This window comes from Eucyclogobius newberryi, unplaced genomic scaffold (genome assembly GCF_026437365.1).
Source record: "Eucyclogobius newberryi isolate DKJ021-1_F unplaced genomic scaffold, fEucNew1.0.hap1 SCAF_197, whole genome shotgun sequence".
NCBI lineage: Eukaryota > Metazoa > Chordata > Actinopteri > Gobiiformes > Gobiidae > Eucyclogobius > Eucyclogobius newberryi.
In genome coordinates this window covers 57,397-71,544 of record NW_027315831.1, presented here as the reverse complement: position 1 = coordinate 71,544, position 14,148 = coordinate 57,397, and positions in this window count along the sequence as shown.

The window sequence follows — 14,148 nt, the reverse complement described above, 5'->3', positions numbered from 1 at the left end:
AACCAGGACTAAACCAGGTCTAAACCAGGTCTAAACCAGGTCTAAACCAGTTCTAAACCAGGACTAATCCAGGTGTAAACCAGGTGTAAACCAGGACTAAACCAGGACAAAACCAGGTCTAAACCAGGTCTAAACCAGGACTAAACCAGGTCTAAACCAAGTCTAAACCAGGACTAAACCAGGTCCAAACCAGGACTAAACCAGGTCTAAACCAGGTCTAAACCAGGACTAAACCAGGACTAAACCAGGTCTAAACCAGGACTAAACCAGGACTAAACCAGGTCTAAACCAGTTCTAAACCAGGACTAAACCAGGACTAAACCAGGTCTAAACCAGGTCTAAACCAGGTCTAAACCAGGTCTAAACCAGGTCTAAACCAGGACTAAACCAGGTCTAAACCAGGTCTAAACCAGGACTAAACCAGGACTAAACCAGGTCTAAACCAGGACTAAACCAGGACTAAACCAGGACTAAACCAGGTCTTAACCAGGTCTTAACCAGGACTAAACCAGGACTAAACCAGGACTAAACCAGGACTAAACCAGGTCTTAACCAGGTCTTAACCAGGACTAAACCAGGACTAAACCAGGACTAAACCAGGTCTAAACCAGGACTAAACCAGGTCTAAACCAGGTCGAAACCAGGACTAAACCAGGACTAAACCAGGACAAAACCAGGACTAAACCAGGACAAAACCAGGACTAAACCAGGACTAGAAACACAGCTGAGTGAGTGATATTTTAGACACTCTCTGAACCTCTTTGTCTCAGATTCCTTTCTCTGTAAAAGCTGTGGTTTAGTTTCTTCACTATCGCTCTTCAGGTCCGACCGGTCCCAAAATAAAACGCCTGATTTTTTCTGTCTGCTCGTGATTCCAATCATATGTGTCACGTGTGTGTGACTGAGAACTCCTTTCCAACGGTCAAATGCAGGTCAAATGCAGGTGTCTGACCCGGTTCAAAGTTCATTTCTCTGTGATCAGGAGAGACTGGGCACAGTCTCTCACGCCGCGTAACTGTATCAGCAAATGTGTGGACCAATCACAGCGCAGCATTGTAGTTTAGGCGGAGGTCAAAAGGACGAGCCTAAACCATGGATCTGGTGACCTGGACGGGGTTTTGCTGCTTAATCGTGTCGTACGTTGCCCTAGTGGCAAGTCCGATGAAAATCCTTCAGTTTTCTTTGCCGTTTCCTCGCGTTTAGCGTTTAGCTTCGGCTTGCTCTCCTCCGCTTCAGCAGCTCTTGCTCTGATTGGTCGGAGCTGTCCCATGGTACAAGAGTCTCTCATGTGTCATTGTGTGGGAGAAGAGCACAACTGTCGGACTGAGAACTGCTGGATGTGACGAGAGCATCTGAAGCGAGGCTCTCTGGCCTTTCTGCCTCCGCGAGCCACTTTCGCTAGAGCTTAGCACGTGTAGCATGTGTTACAGTCCTGATCCTCTCCACGTCTGGTTTCGGGTTTAGATCTGATGTTTTTGGCGCTGTGAAGTGTGAACGCCCCGAGTCACTGTCCATCAAGTCCATTTTATCCAGTCTCAACTGTGTCGGACAAGATTATTGGCTTAATTGATGATCGTGATTATTCTGGTCACAAATATGACGTACTTTTGATCTGGCTGTGACCACGGAACTCCTCGTCCTCCTTCTCGCCGTCCTTTGCTCAGATTGTGCCGTACGCTGTGACCTCTGGTCCTGTCCTGTCTCCTCGTGTGTCAGACTCTTACATAACGACACAGCAGAGACTGTCTCAGGTTCTGTGGACACTGTGAAGGGTCAGAGGTCAGAGGTCAGACGTTTGACCTGGTACATGGCTCATGTCTCTGTCCTCACTCAAACTGGACACATGGAACACAAATGGACACAAAGTTCTTCTCTCCTCCGTCCTTCTAAAGTCGATGACTTGTTGAACTCTGTAACATCTAGAGTTTTGAATGTTCTGGACCAAAGAAAGAAATACAAAATCCACAAATGTTGTTTTATTCAGGATCAAGTCCAAAGATTTTACATTTTAGTCTTTATTTAAGCAATTTAAGTGCAATTAGTGTCTAAAGCAGGACTAAACCAGGTCTGAAACCAGGTCTGAAACCAGGTCTGAAACCAGGTCTAAAGCAGGTCTAAACCAGGACTAAACCAGGACTAAACCAGGTCTAAACCAGGTCTAAATTAGGACTAAACCAGGTCTAAATTAGGACTAAACCAGGACTAAGTCTGACTGCTGTAGCTGTGACACAGGTAGAACATTCACACAGTTTTGTTGAATAACTCTTGACAGTTTCAAACGAGGTCTTTCTGCGGCTCAACACGAGCAGATGGTGTTTTAATCTAATATATAACATTTTTACATAACCGTTCTGAACTGCAGCTGTTTAAACCCCGTCCACCGGAAAACAAACACTTTTGGGTCTAAAATGAGACAATATCAGTCACAAATTGAATATCTAGAACCTTCATTTGAGCGGTTTTGTCCACGTCAGGTTTGAGTGTTCACCATAGAACGTTTTTTAAATAATTTTGAACTTTGCCTTTGTGAATATTTGGCTCAAACGATATAAATACTTACAGTGTTGTATTTTGGTCCGAAAGTGAAAGTGAAAATTATGACTTCAATGTTTGAAAGCAAAGAACGCATTTCTTCAAGTCTGAAAATCAAATCAAAAGCTCCATAAAAAGCTTTAACTGGTTCAAAATGCAGCAGCAAGATTACTAACAGGAACTAAAAGAAGAGAGCACATTACACTGGTGCTGGAGTCTCTTCACTGGCTCCTGTCCAGTTTAGAATCACATTCAAACTCCTCCTCCATAAATGACACGCCCCCATCCGACCTCAAAGATGCTACAGAACCGTCTCATCCAAACAGAGCTCTTTGCTCTCTAAATGCTGGCCTTCTGGTGGTCCCAAGAGTCTCTAAAAGCACAGTAGGAGGTAGAGCCTTCTGGTGGTCCCAAGAGTCTCTAAAAGCACAGTAGGAGGTAGAGCCTTCTGGTGGTCCCAAGAGTCTCTAAAAGCACACTAGGATGTAGAGCCTTCTGGTGGTCCCAAGAGTCTCTAAAAGCACAGTAGGAGGTAGAGCCTTCTGGTGGTCCCAAGAGTCTCTAAAAGCACAGTAGGAGGTAGAGCCTTCTGGTGGTCCCAAGAGTCTCTAAAAGCACAGTAGGAGGTAGAGCCTTCTGGTGGTCCCAAGAGTCTCTAAAAGCACAGTAGGAGGTAGAGCCTTCTGGTGGTCCCAAGAGTCTCTAAAAGCACAGTAGGAGGTAGAGCCTTCTGGTGGTCCCAAGAGTCTCTAAAAGCACAGTAGGAGGTAGAGCTCCTGTCCATGTTAAAGAGGCGACACAGTCTCTTCATTTAAGTCCAGGCTTAAAATGTTCCTCTTCAAATGACTTATGTTGAGGCCAGTTAGGAACAGAAATATAAAGCTACAGTTTCAGCTCCGCTGCCCTAGCAGCAACTCTGGGGGAAGTATGAGCTCTGTCCTCTGATAAAGACTTAGTCCATCAAACTATATTGAATATTCTAGTTCTCTGTCTGTTCATTACACGTTTCTGTTTCTCATTCTATTTCATTGTTGATTTTAAAACCTGTTTGCAAAGTCAACACTGTTCGAGACGCGCTCTGCGGCGGCTGCTGTGGTGACGAGGCTCTGCAAAAGTCATGTGCTTATATTTAATATGAATGACAGCGGTTTTGTTTGCTGTGATAGTTTGAAGGTTTAAGGAAAAGCTCAATTACTGGACACAGCTGGACTCCAGGTGGAACTTGATAAACAACAGGATGTTGCAGACCTCATGTTTCCTCCTTTAAGTGGCAGGGCGCTTGCTCAGGCCGGTATTAATCTCTTTATCCAGTTCATTCCATGATAAAGTCCTCGTGTCTCGTGCCTGTGGGTGACTCAGAGTTCTGGAGGCTCACACAGGGCTTAGAGCGCTGCTGGACTGTCCCTGATCCTGGACACGTCTAATCCTCTCCAGGTCAAAGCTAAACCTGTCTCAGGTCTATTTCTGCTGCTCAACAGGAGACTCCTCCAGGGGACAACTGTGTGTCCCCAAGAGACTCCTCCAGGGGACAACGGACTGTGAGACTCCTCCAGGGGACAACGGACTGTGTGTCCCCAAGAGACTCCTCCAGGGGACAACGGACTGTGAGACTCCTCCAGGGGACAACGGACTGTGTGTCCCCAAGAGACTCCTCCAAGGGACAACTGTGTGTCCCCAAAGTTTAGATACTTAATGACACTTGTACACGTCATCATCCGGACCGGTCCCAGCACGTGACGCAAAGATGAAGTGTCCCATCTCAAACACATGCAGAGAGCGCACAGCAGTCTCATTTTCACACTTTCAACAGTCAAACACATGCAGAGAGCGCACAGCAGTCTCATTTTCACACTTTCAACAGTCAAACACATGCAGAGAGCGCACAGCAGTCTCATTTTCACACTTTCAACAGTCAAACACATGCAGAGAGCGCACAGCAGTCTCATTTTCACACTTTCAACAGTCAAACACATGCAGAGAGCGCACAGCAGTCTCATTTTCACACTTTCAACAGTCAAACACATGCAGAGAGCGCACAGCAGTCTCATTTTCACACTTTCAACAGTCAAACACATGCAGAGAGCGCACAGCAGTCTCATTTTCACACTTTCAACAGTCAAACACATGCAGAGAGCGCACAGCAGTCTCATTTTCACTCTTTCAACAGTCAAACACATGCAGAGAGCGCACAGCAGTCTCATTTTCACACTTTCAACAGTCAAACACATGCAGAGAGCGCACAGCAGTCTCATTTTCACACTTTCAACAGTCAAACACATGCAGAGAGCGCACAGCAGTCTCATTTTCACACTTTCAACAGTCAAACACATGCAGAGAGCGCACAGCAGTCTCATTTTCACACTTTCAACAGTCAAACACATGCAGAGAGCGCACAGCAGTCTCATTTTCACACTTTCAACAGTCAAACACATGCAGAGAGCGCACAGCAGTCTCATTTTCACACTTTCAACAGTCAAACACAAGCAGAGAGCGCACAGCAGTCTCATTTTCACACTTTCAACAGTCAAACACATGCAGAGAGCGCACAGCAGTCTCATTTTCACACTTTCAACCTTCAAACACATGCAGAGAGCGCACAGCAGTCTCATTTTCACACTTTCAACAGTCAAACACATGCAGAGAGCGCACAGCAGTCTCATTTTCACACTTTCAACCATCAAACACAAGCAGAGAGCGCACAGCAGTCTCATTTTCACACTTTCAACAGTCAAACACATGCAGAGAGCGCACAGCAGTCTCATTTTCACACTTTCAACCAACAAACACATGCAGAGAGCGCACAGCAATCTCATTTTCACACTTTCAGCCAACAAACACATGCAGAGAGCGCACAGCAGTCTCATTTTCACACTTTCAGCCAACAAACACATGCAGAGAGCGCACAGCAGTCTCATTTTCACACTTTCAGCCAACAAACAAATGCAGAGAGCGCACGGCAGTCTAATTTTCACCCCAGCGGCAGCTTTTCAAACAGACCTCGCTTCATTTCAAGCACAATTCGCGGCAGAAGTGCCGGTGGTGGACGAAGCGGTCGGACGATTTGCTGCGAGACTGTGAGCGTTGGACCTGGGCTAATCTGAATGTGCAGACGGGCCAATCCCGCCGACTCAAGAGCTCCGTCTGGACTCTGACTGTGAACCGTCCTCTGCCCCTTTAATCACCTCCGAGAAGGACGGGACGTGAGAACGACGTCGCGGGATCGTGCGCCGCTAAACGTCTCTGGAGTCACTGAGTCAAGAGTGAGAATGCCGTTTTTTTCAAGGTGATTTCAGAGCAAAGTAAACGTCATGGGCTGTTCTGATGTTCCAATGTGAACTCTGTGTTCGGGCCCGTTCCTCCAGCGCAGAAACGCCTCTGGTTCAGTCGACGGGAAACAATGGCGTCCCACATGAGACAGAGGCCTTTGTGTGCGTCACGAGCCTCCGCTTTGTGTCTGAGATCACGAGGAAAGCTGCGCCGCCTCCGAAGCACATTTACAGTGGTTCTAACGTGGAAATGACTGCATATAGTTTGTTTTATGGCAATCAATCTGTATTTATCGAGCCCTTTGCAACACTCGAGGAGACCAAAGGCAAAGCACACGACCGTAATAAAGTACATTTAATGGTGCAGATGTTAAAGGTGGTAATGACGATTTTTTTCAGCAAATTATTTATCATATTTCCTCGTGGCGTGGATAAATCATTTGTCCTGCCACGTATCAATCATAAAACGCACCTACCGCTCACCCTGGACAGTGGCCAACTCGTCCCAGGGCCATGTATTTATCTATTTTTCAAATTAATTTCATTTACCTTTATAATAATAAAGGTATCCACACGAGTCTTTGTGTCTCTAACAGCTGTGTTGACTGAAAACAGAGGAAAGTCAAGTTTGATTTTGGAGTTTCTGCGTCAAAAGGTCGTGTAGTGAAGGTCAAGGTCAGAAGAGAATGGGATTGTTGGCAAAAAGGAATGAAGTGGTGAAAAAGAGAGAATTAAAATGAGGGAGAGACAGAGAGAGAGAGAGAGAGAGAGAGAGAAGCTGTGAGTGGAAACTATCCTTGACCTTCTCTGGTGGAACAAACGTTCACTAAGCGAAGGTCAAAGTGGGTTCAAGCTCAGAACGGTTTCGTCTGCAGCAGTTTTACAGTCTTCAGAAAACGAAACGTGCGCCAGTTCCAGGTTCAGAACAAAACTACGGAACCCCAGGGACACAGGGAGAACACGAAACTCTTAACATGGTCCAGGGAATCAAACCCGAGACCCTCCGGTTGCGATGCTGGAGGCAAAACCGCCACGTTTCCTTCTCAGTCCGAGCTGTCGCGTTCACTTTAAACTCTTTTTCTCGACTCTCTCGTCTTTATGTGACGCGTTCGTAACATCAGCTCCTGGGACTCCGGCTCGGGCCCCAGTCTGGTTACGACCGCTGGGGACGCCGTAACCAGACACCTGCGTCTCTCTGCGGCGGAGGCGGGGCCACGTTTACAGGTGCACGAAAAGAACCGACGAGAGAAGAGAGAGAGAAGCGGATGAGAACGGCACCGAAGCTGAAGGACGATGGACGACTAGCAGCTCGTTTCCCGTCCGCCATCACTGTTTTTCTCACCCGCGATCACGGCTTCTGCTTTGTGAGTTCGGCTTTGGTGGATCTTTTCGTGGTGATAATGGGGAAGAAATCGCTCATAAGTAAGTACGAGACAGAAAAGTGTGATTTTTCTTGATTTTGTTGTCATGTTCTGGTTCCATTTTTTTTGTTTTTATGTATCTTTCATAATAGATTCTAAGATAAAAGACACAGATTTAAACGAGAGTGTGTTTGAATCGAGCAGGGCAGAGGTGTAACTGCCGTAACTGTCCGCAGAGACTCTTTTAAAATGTCTTGTTGTCCAGAACTTCCTTTGTTTGTTTTTTTTACATTTCTGTTGGATTGACATGACATTGTTTGAAAAGATGATCACGTTTCCAGTTTGACCCAGTCCTAAAGGCGACGCCCACCTCAGGATCAGTCCATTTCAGACGGAAGTTGAATCGTCTCGTGTCCGGACAAACCCTTTCCCACCATCTTCGACAAGCAGCGCCTTCTCTCACATCCAGAACCCTCGTCTCGTTCATGATGTTCATTTCTGCTTCTGTTTCCCTGACGCCAAAGCTCTTCCTCGCACCCTCCCTCCCTCCCTCTCCCTCGTTCATCTCACAGAGCTCTTCCGTCCTCCCGGGGGATCGCCTCAGCTCTCGCCTGACACAGGACCAGACCAACAAACCGGGCCACGTGGGGTCTAATTACCGGTCCTTTCAACCGCCGTAACATCAGAACGTTGTGTGCCAAACCGTCCTGGATCGGTGGGAATCAAGTCAAGAAATCGTTTCACCTGAGACGTTTCAATTACACGATCGACTTTACGAATAAAGCGCAATATGGGTGAATATTCTGACCTGTGTTTTCCAGATTACACAATTATCAAATACTGATGAATCTACCTGTTTTGGGGGATGAATCTGCCTGTTTTGGGGGATGAATCTGCCTGTTTTGGGGAATGAATCTGCCTGTTTTGGGGGATGAATCTACCTGTTTTGGGGGATGAATCTACCTGTTTTGGGGGATGAATCTACCTGTTTTGGGGGATGAATCTACCTGTTTTGGGGGATGAATCTACCTGTTTTGGGGGATGAATGTCCCACTTCTATGGAGACATTTCTTTCTCACTATTCAAAACACAACAATAGACTCATTATCGACTTATTATAGGTTATTTCAGCTAAAACGTTCTCACAGATGATGAGACCCACAGGAGCCTTTGGAACTCTTTATGTAACGCTTTCGATAAAGGCTCCGCCCTCTCAACAAACACAGTCACTTTGAACATTGACATGCTTTTTTTAAACATTCAAAACCTGATTCTCGTTTACTCACAGTAACGTGATCCCTCCATCTGACACCTCCCTCTCTCGGCCACACCTCCCTCTCTCGGCCACACCTCCCTCTCCAGGCCACACCCCCCTCTCCAGGCCTCTGTCTTTGTCATAAACACAGCTATTACATGCCACTTATTTCATCATTCGTCATTCGTTTGTGGCATAGAATATTTTTCATGTCGTTGAAAGACTTTAAATTGCAAAGTGTTTTCCCCATTTAAAAGATATAAAGGTCGCTATGGTAACCGCGCTATTCCCTCGTCACGCTGAAACTCTCGGATGTGAACGCCTTTGTTTGGTGCAATCAATGTCGCAAAGGTCAGAACAACACGTGTAAATTGAGCCAAATGTTCATCATTTTCAACCGATTTTTCGACTTTTCTTCACCAGCTGCAACTTTAACTATAATTTATACTTTCAAATCCCATTAAATAAAGTCGAAGTAAGAAAATCAAACCTGTAGCACTCACTTTAAGAGGCGCATATTGACCAAAAATGAATATCTCGATGTTTTTTACAGTTTCCCGATAACAATATTCAGACAATATTCTTTCAATCCAACTTAAATGTGTTGAAATGCGTCTTTTAACGTGTAAATCAAGGTTTAATTACCAGTCGAAAGTGAAATGAATCCAAAAAAGAAACGCAGAAATATCACCAACGTTTTTCATCTTTATCTTAAACCAGCTCTTTTTTTTTACCATAAATTATATTCTCTTTATTCAAATCTTCATAACAAAAGTCACGACATTATCTACATTTCCAGACATCGCCCGCCTCCAGCTGCACTCGCCACCGAAAACAGTTTTTGCCGAGGTAACTGAACATTTGCTCGGAATTCCCGCTCTTTTTCCCGTCTCGTTCTCGCGTCACCGTTTAAACTCCCTTAACTCCGCCTCCTTTGACCCCGTGATATTGGAAAACACGACAACGCTGATGAAGCTGCTTCTTTTGGGGGATGAATCTGCCTGTTTTGGGGGATGAATCTACCTGTTTTGGGGGATGAATCTGCCTGTTTTGGGGGATGAATCTACCTGTTTTGGGGGATGAATCTGCCTGTTTTGGGGGATGAATCTGCCTGTTTTGGGGGATGAATCTGCCTGTTTTGGGGGATGAATCTGCCTGTTTTGGGGGATGAATCTACCTGTTTTGGGGATGAATCTGCCTGTTTTGGGGGATGAATCTGCCTGTTTTGGGGGATGAATCTGCCTGTTTTGGGGGATGAATCTACCTGTTTTGGGGATGAATCTGCCTGTTTTGGGGGATGAATCTGCCTGTTTTGGGGGATGAATCTACCTGTTTTGGGGGATGAATCTGCCTGTTTTGGGGGATGAATCTACCTGTTTTGGGGGATGAATCTGTCTGTTTTGGGGGATGAATCTGCCTGTTTTGGGGGATGAATCTGCCTGTTTTGGGGGATGAATCTGCCTGTTTTGGGGAATGAATCTGCCTGTTTTGGGGGATGAATCTACCTGTTTTGGGGGATGAATCTGTCTGTTTTGGGGGATGAATCTGCCTGTTTTGGGGGATGAATCTGCCTGTTTTGGGGGATGAATCTGTCTGTTTTGGGGTTTGAATCTGCCTGTTTTGGGGGATGAATCTGCCTGTTTTGGGGGATGAATCTGCCTGTTTTGGGGGATGAATCTACCTGTTTTGGGGAATGAATCTGCCTGTTTTGGAACAAGACAACGCCACTTCACTCGGTTCGCACTCGGTTGGTGAGCCCGGAGCCCGGAGCCCGGAGCCCGGAGGCCGGAGGCCGGAGCCCGGAGCCGCCCTCTGTGCCTCGTCCGGGTGCCACTCTTCTCAGTATCTCCCCCGAGTGGAAAGGCCTTTATCCCTTTGTGACGAGCGATGTCGGCACAGTTATGTAAAGGATGTGGGCGAGGGAGGGGCCGAGGGAGGGGCCGAGGGGGGTGAGGGAGGGTCAGTGGAACGGCTGTCCATCTCACATACATAGGCTTAAAGGGAACGGTGTCACGAGTCTCTGGATTTACGTAAGTCTGGATTTGCGCTCGGCTAATGCGCTCGAAAGCGGCGCATACTTTCCTTGTCTTGTTTTTCCTTCTCACGAGTTCAGTCAGCTTCTGATTTTAAGGAATCGAGAAGTCAAATTTGTCAAAAACAAACAAAAGCGCGAGTCAGACAGAGCACTCGGATTTGCATTTACCAAAAGAAAAACTGCACCAGGGTCTCTTTTATCAAACTTCACGCATGATTCTTACTGAAAATGTAGATAGAAATTTGCTAATTTCTCTGTAACTTTAGCTCAGATCTCCTTCTGCCTCTTTCCTGAAAGCCCTCAAAGTACAAATCAGAAGTTTTTGGACTGTTTTTGGCTCATTTCCATGTGACGTTTCCTTTTTAGAGGTCACAAACTTCACATTTTTGCTTTACAAACGAGACCCCTGGTCCTCCGACAGAGTCTCAGCTGCACAAAGACTCGCACCATGGTTTGTTTGTTCTCCAAAAGCTTCAGAAAAACAGCTTCAGGCGGAATCGGGCTCATTTTGGTCGAACTGCGTTTCAGGGAAAATCGTCCTGAGTTTTCAAAGACAGTCGAGTGTAAACGCCGGCGCCGAGACCGCGGCAGGAGGATGATGATGACGGGGCTGCGTTTGAAAGTCTGTCCCTGGCGAGGTGGAGGAGGCAAGGTGGAGGAGGCGAGGTGGAGGGAGCGAGGTGAAGGAGGCGAGGTGGAGGAGGCGAGGTGGATGAGGCGAGGTGAAGGAGGCGAGGTGGAGGAGGCGAGGTGGAGGAGGCGAGGTGGATGAGGCGAGGTGGAGGAGGCCAGGTGAAGGAGACGAGGTGGAGGAGGCGAGGTGGAGGAGGCGAGGTGAAGGAGGCGAAGTTGAGGAGGCGAGGTGGAGGAGGCGAGGTGGAGGGGGCGGAGGCGAGGTGGAGAAGGCGAGGTGGAGGAGGCGAGGTGGAGGGGGCGAGGTGGAGGAGGCGAGGTGGAGGGGGCGGAGGCGAGGTGGAGAAGGCGAGGTGGAGGAGGCGAGGTGGAGGGGGCGAGGTGGAGGAGGCGAGGTGGAGGGGGCGGAGGCGAGGTGGAGAAGGCGAGGTGGAGGAGGCGAGGTGGAGGGGGCGAGGTGGAGGAGGCGAGGTGGAGGAGGCGAGGTGAAGGAGACGAGGTGGAGGAGGCGAGGTGGAGGAGGCGAGGTGAAGGAGGCGAGGTGAAGGAGGCGAGGTGGAGGAGGCGAGGTGGAGATGGCGAGGTGGAGGAGGCGAGGTGGAGAAGGCGAGGTGGAGAAGGCGGAGGCGAGGTGGAGGAGGCGAGGTGGAGGAGGCGAGGTGGAGGAGGCGAGGTGGAGGGGGCGAGGTGGAGGAAGCGAGGTGGAGGGGGCGAGGTGGAGGAGGCGAGGTGGAGGGGGCGAGGTGGAGGAGGCGAGGTGGAGGGGGCGGAGGCGAGGTGGAGAAGGCGAGGTGGAGAAGGCGGAGGCGAGGTGGAGGAGGCGAGGTGGAGGAGGCGAGGTGGAGGAGGCGAGGTGGAGGGGGCGAGGTGGAGGAAGCGAGGTGGAGGGGGCGAGGTGGAGGAGGCGAGGTGGAGGGGGCGAGGTGGAGGAGGCGAGGTGGAGGGGGCGGAGGCGAGGTGGAGAAGGCGAGGTGGAGGAGGCGAGGTGGAGGGGGCGAGGTGGAGGAGGCGAGGTGGAGGGGGCGGAGGCGAGGTGGAGAAGGCGAGGTGGAGGAGGCGAGGAGGAGGGGGCGAGGTGGAGGAGGCGAGGTGGAGGGGGCGGAGGCGAGGTGGAGAAGGCGAGGTGGAGGAGGCGAGGTGGAGGGGGCGAGGTGGAGGAGGCGAGGTGGAGAAGGCGAGGTGGAGAAGGCGAGGTGGAGGAGTCGAGGTGGAGGGGGCGAGGTGGAGGAGGCGAGGTGGAGGAGGCGAGGTGGAGGGGGCGAGGTGGAGGAGGCGAGGTGGAGGAGGCGAGGTGGAGGGGGCGAGGTGGAGGAAGCGAGGTGGAGGAGGCGAGGTGGAGGGGGCGAGGTGGAGAAGGCGAGGTGGAGGAGGCGAGGTGGAGGGGGCGAGGTCTGTCCTGACCTTCGCCGTCGTTGCACGAACTGTCGACGGCTCGGTTTTCCCCCGAAACCGCCGCGAGCGTAAACCAGTGTTTGGTTTGCATTTTCCTCCGTTCACCGACCGAACGAACCCGCTTTCGGTACAAACTTTACCGAGCGAGTTCACGACGCAGAGGAAGAAGAAGAAGACGAGGACGAGGACGAGGACACTCAGAAAACTGTGGAACGGGTCAAAGCGGATGAGTTCAACGTCCGAAAAGTGGCTTCGCACGGCGTTTCCACCACTTTGAATGAAACCGCACGAAGCGTCAAACGTCCAAATCTACCGCCGCAAACACGTCACATGATCAAAATCCAAAAAACATACATAGCATCCCAGACACTCTTTCCCATATGGATTTGACGTCGCCATGGTGACAGGCGTCTCCGGGATGGACACGTCACTTTTAGGTTGATTCTTTCCCATGTCAGCGCGCTCTCTGCATATGTGTTCCATTCATCTTCTATTCCACCGACAGAAGGCCAGAAAATCAGACGGAGAAACGGTCGTTGGTCCAGAAGACGATGGACACAGCCGCAGTGATGTTTGTTTCAATATTTCAGAGGGATTTTTACCTTTTAATTTGCAGATTATGATCTTTTTGAATCAGTCGATGGATGAAGATGGATGAGTCGTGTCAGCGCGAGAGAACGAACGATCTGCTTTTAACGGAAGAAAGTTCTGGAGTTTAACGTTCACAGAGCTCAGAGATCACGAGTCTTTCTTTGTTGCGACTTTGAGCTTCTTTTTGTACTTTTTGGGCTTCTTTTTGTACTTTTTGGGCTTCTTTTTGTACTTTTTGGGCTTCTTTATGTACTTTTTGATCTTCTTTTTGTACTTTTTGGGCTTCTTTATGTACTTTTTGGGCTTCTTTTTGTACTTTTTGATCTTCTTTTCGTACTTTTTGGGCTTCTTTATGTACTTTTTGGGCTTCTTTATGTACTTTTTGGGCTTCTTTTTGTACTTTTGATCTTCTTTTCGTACTTTTTGGGCTTCTTTATGTACTTTTTGGGCTTCTTTTTGTACTTTTTGATCTTCTTTTCGTACTTTTTGGGCTTCTTTATGTACTTTTTGGGCTTCTTTTCGTACTTTTTGGGCTTCTTTTTGTACTTTTTGATCTTCTTTTTGTACTTTTTGGGCTTCTTTATTTACTTTTTGGGCTTCTTTTTGTACTTTTTGGGCTTCTTTTTGTACTTTTTGGGCTTCTTTATGTACTTTTTGGGCTTCTTTATGTACTTTTTGGGCTTCTTTTTGTACTTTTGATCTTCTTTTCGTACTTTTTGGGCTTCTTTATGTACTTTTTGGGCTTCTTTTCGTACTTTTTGGGCTTCTTTTCGTACTTTTTGGGCTTCTTTTTGTACTTTTTGATCTTCTTTTTGTACTTTTTGGGCTTCTTTATTTACTTTTTGGGCTTCTTTTTGTACTTTTTGGGCTTCTTTTTGTACTTTTTGGGCTTCTTTTCGTACTTTTTGGGCTTCTTTTTGTACTTTTTGACCGTCGCACGTTGTGTTCTTTTGAGCGTGCGACTGGGCGGCGCCTTCACATCAGAAAACGGGTCATTTTGAACGTTTGTCAGGTCCGTGTTACGACAATAAACACTAAAATGTTCAGGGAAATGAAAAATGACGGCCGTGTTTTTTATGTCAC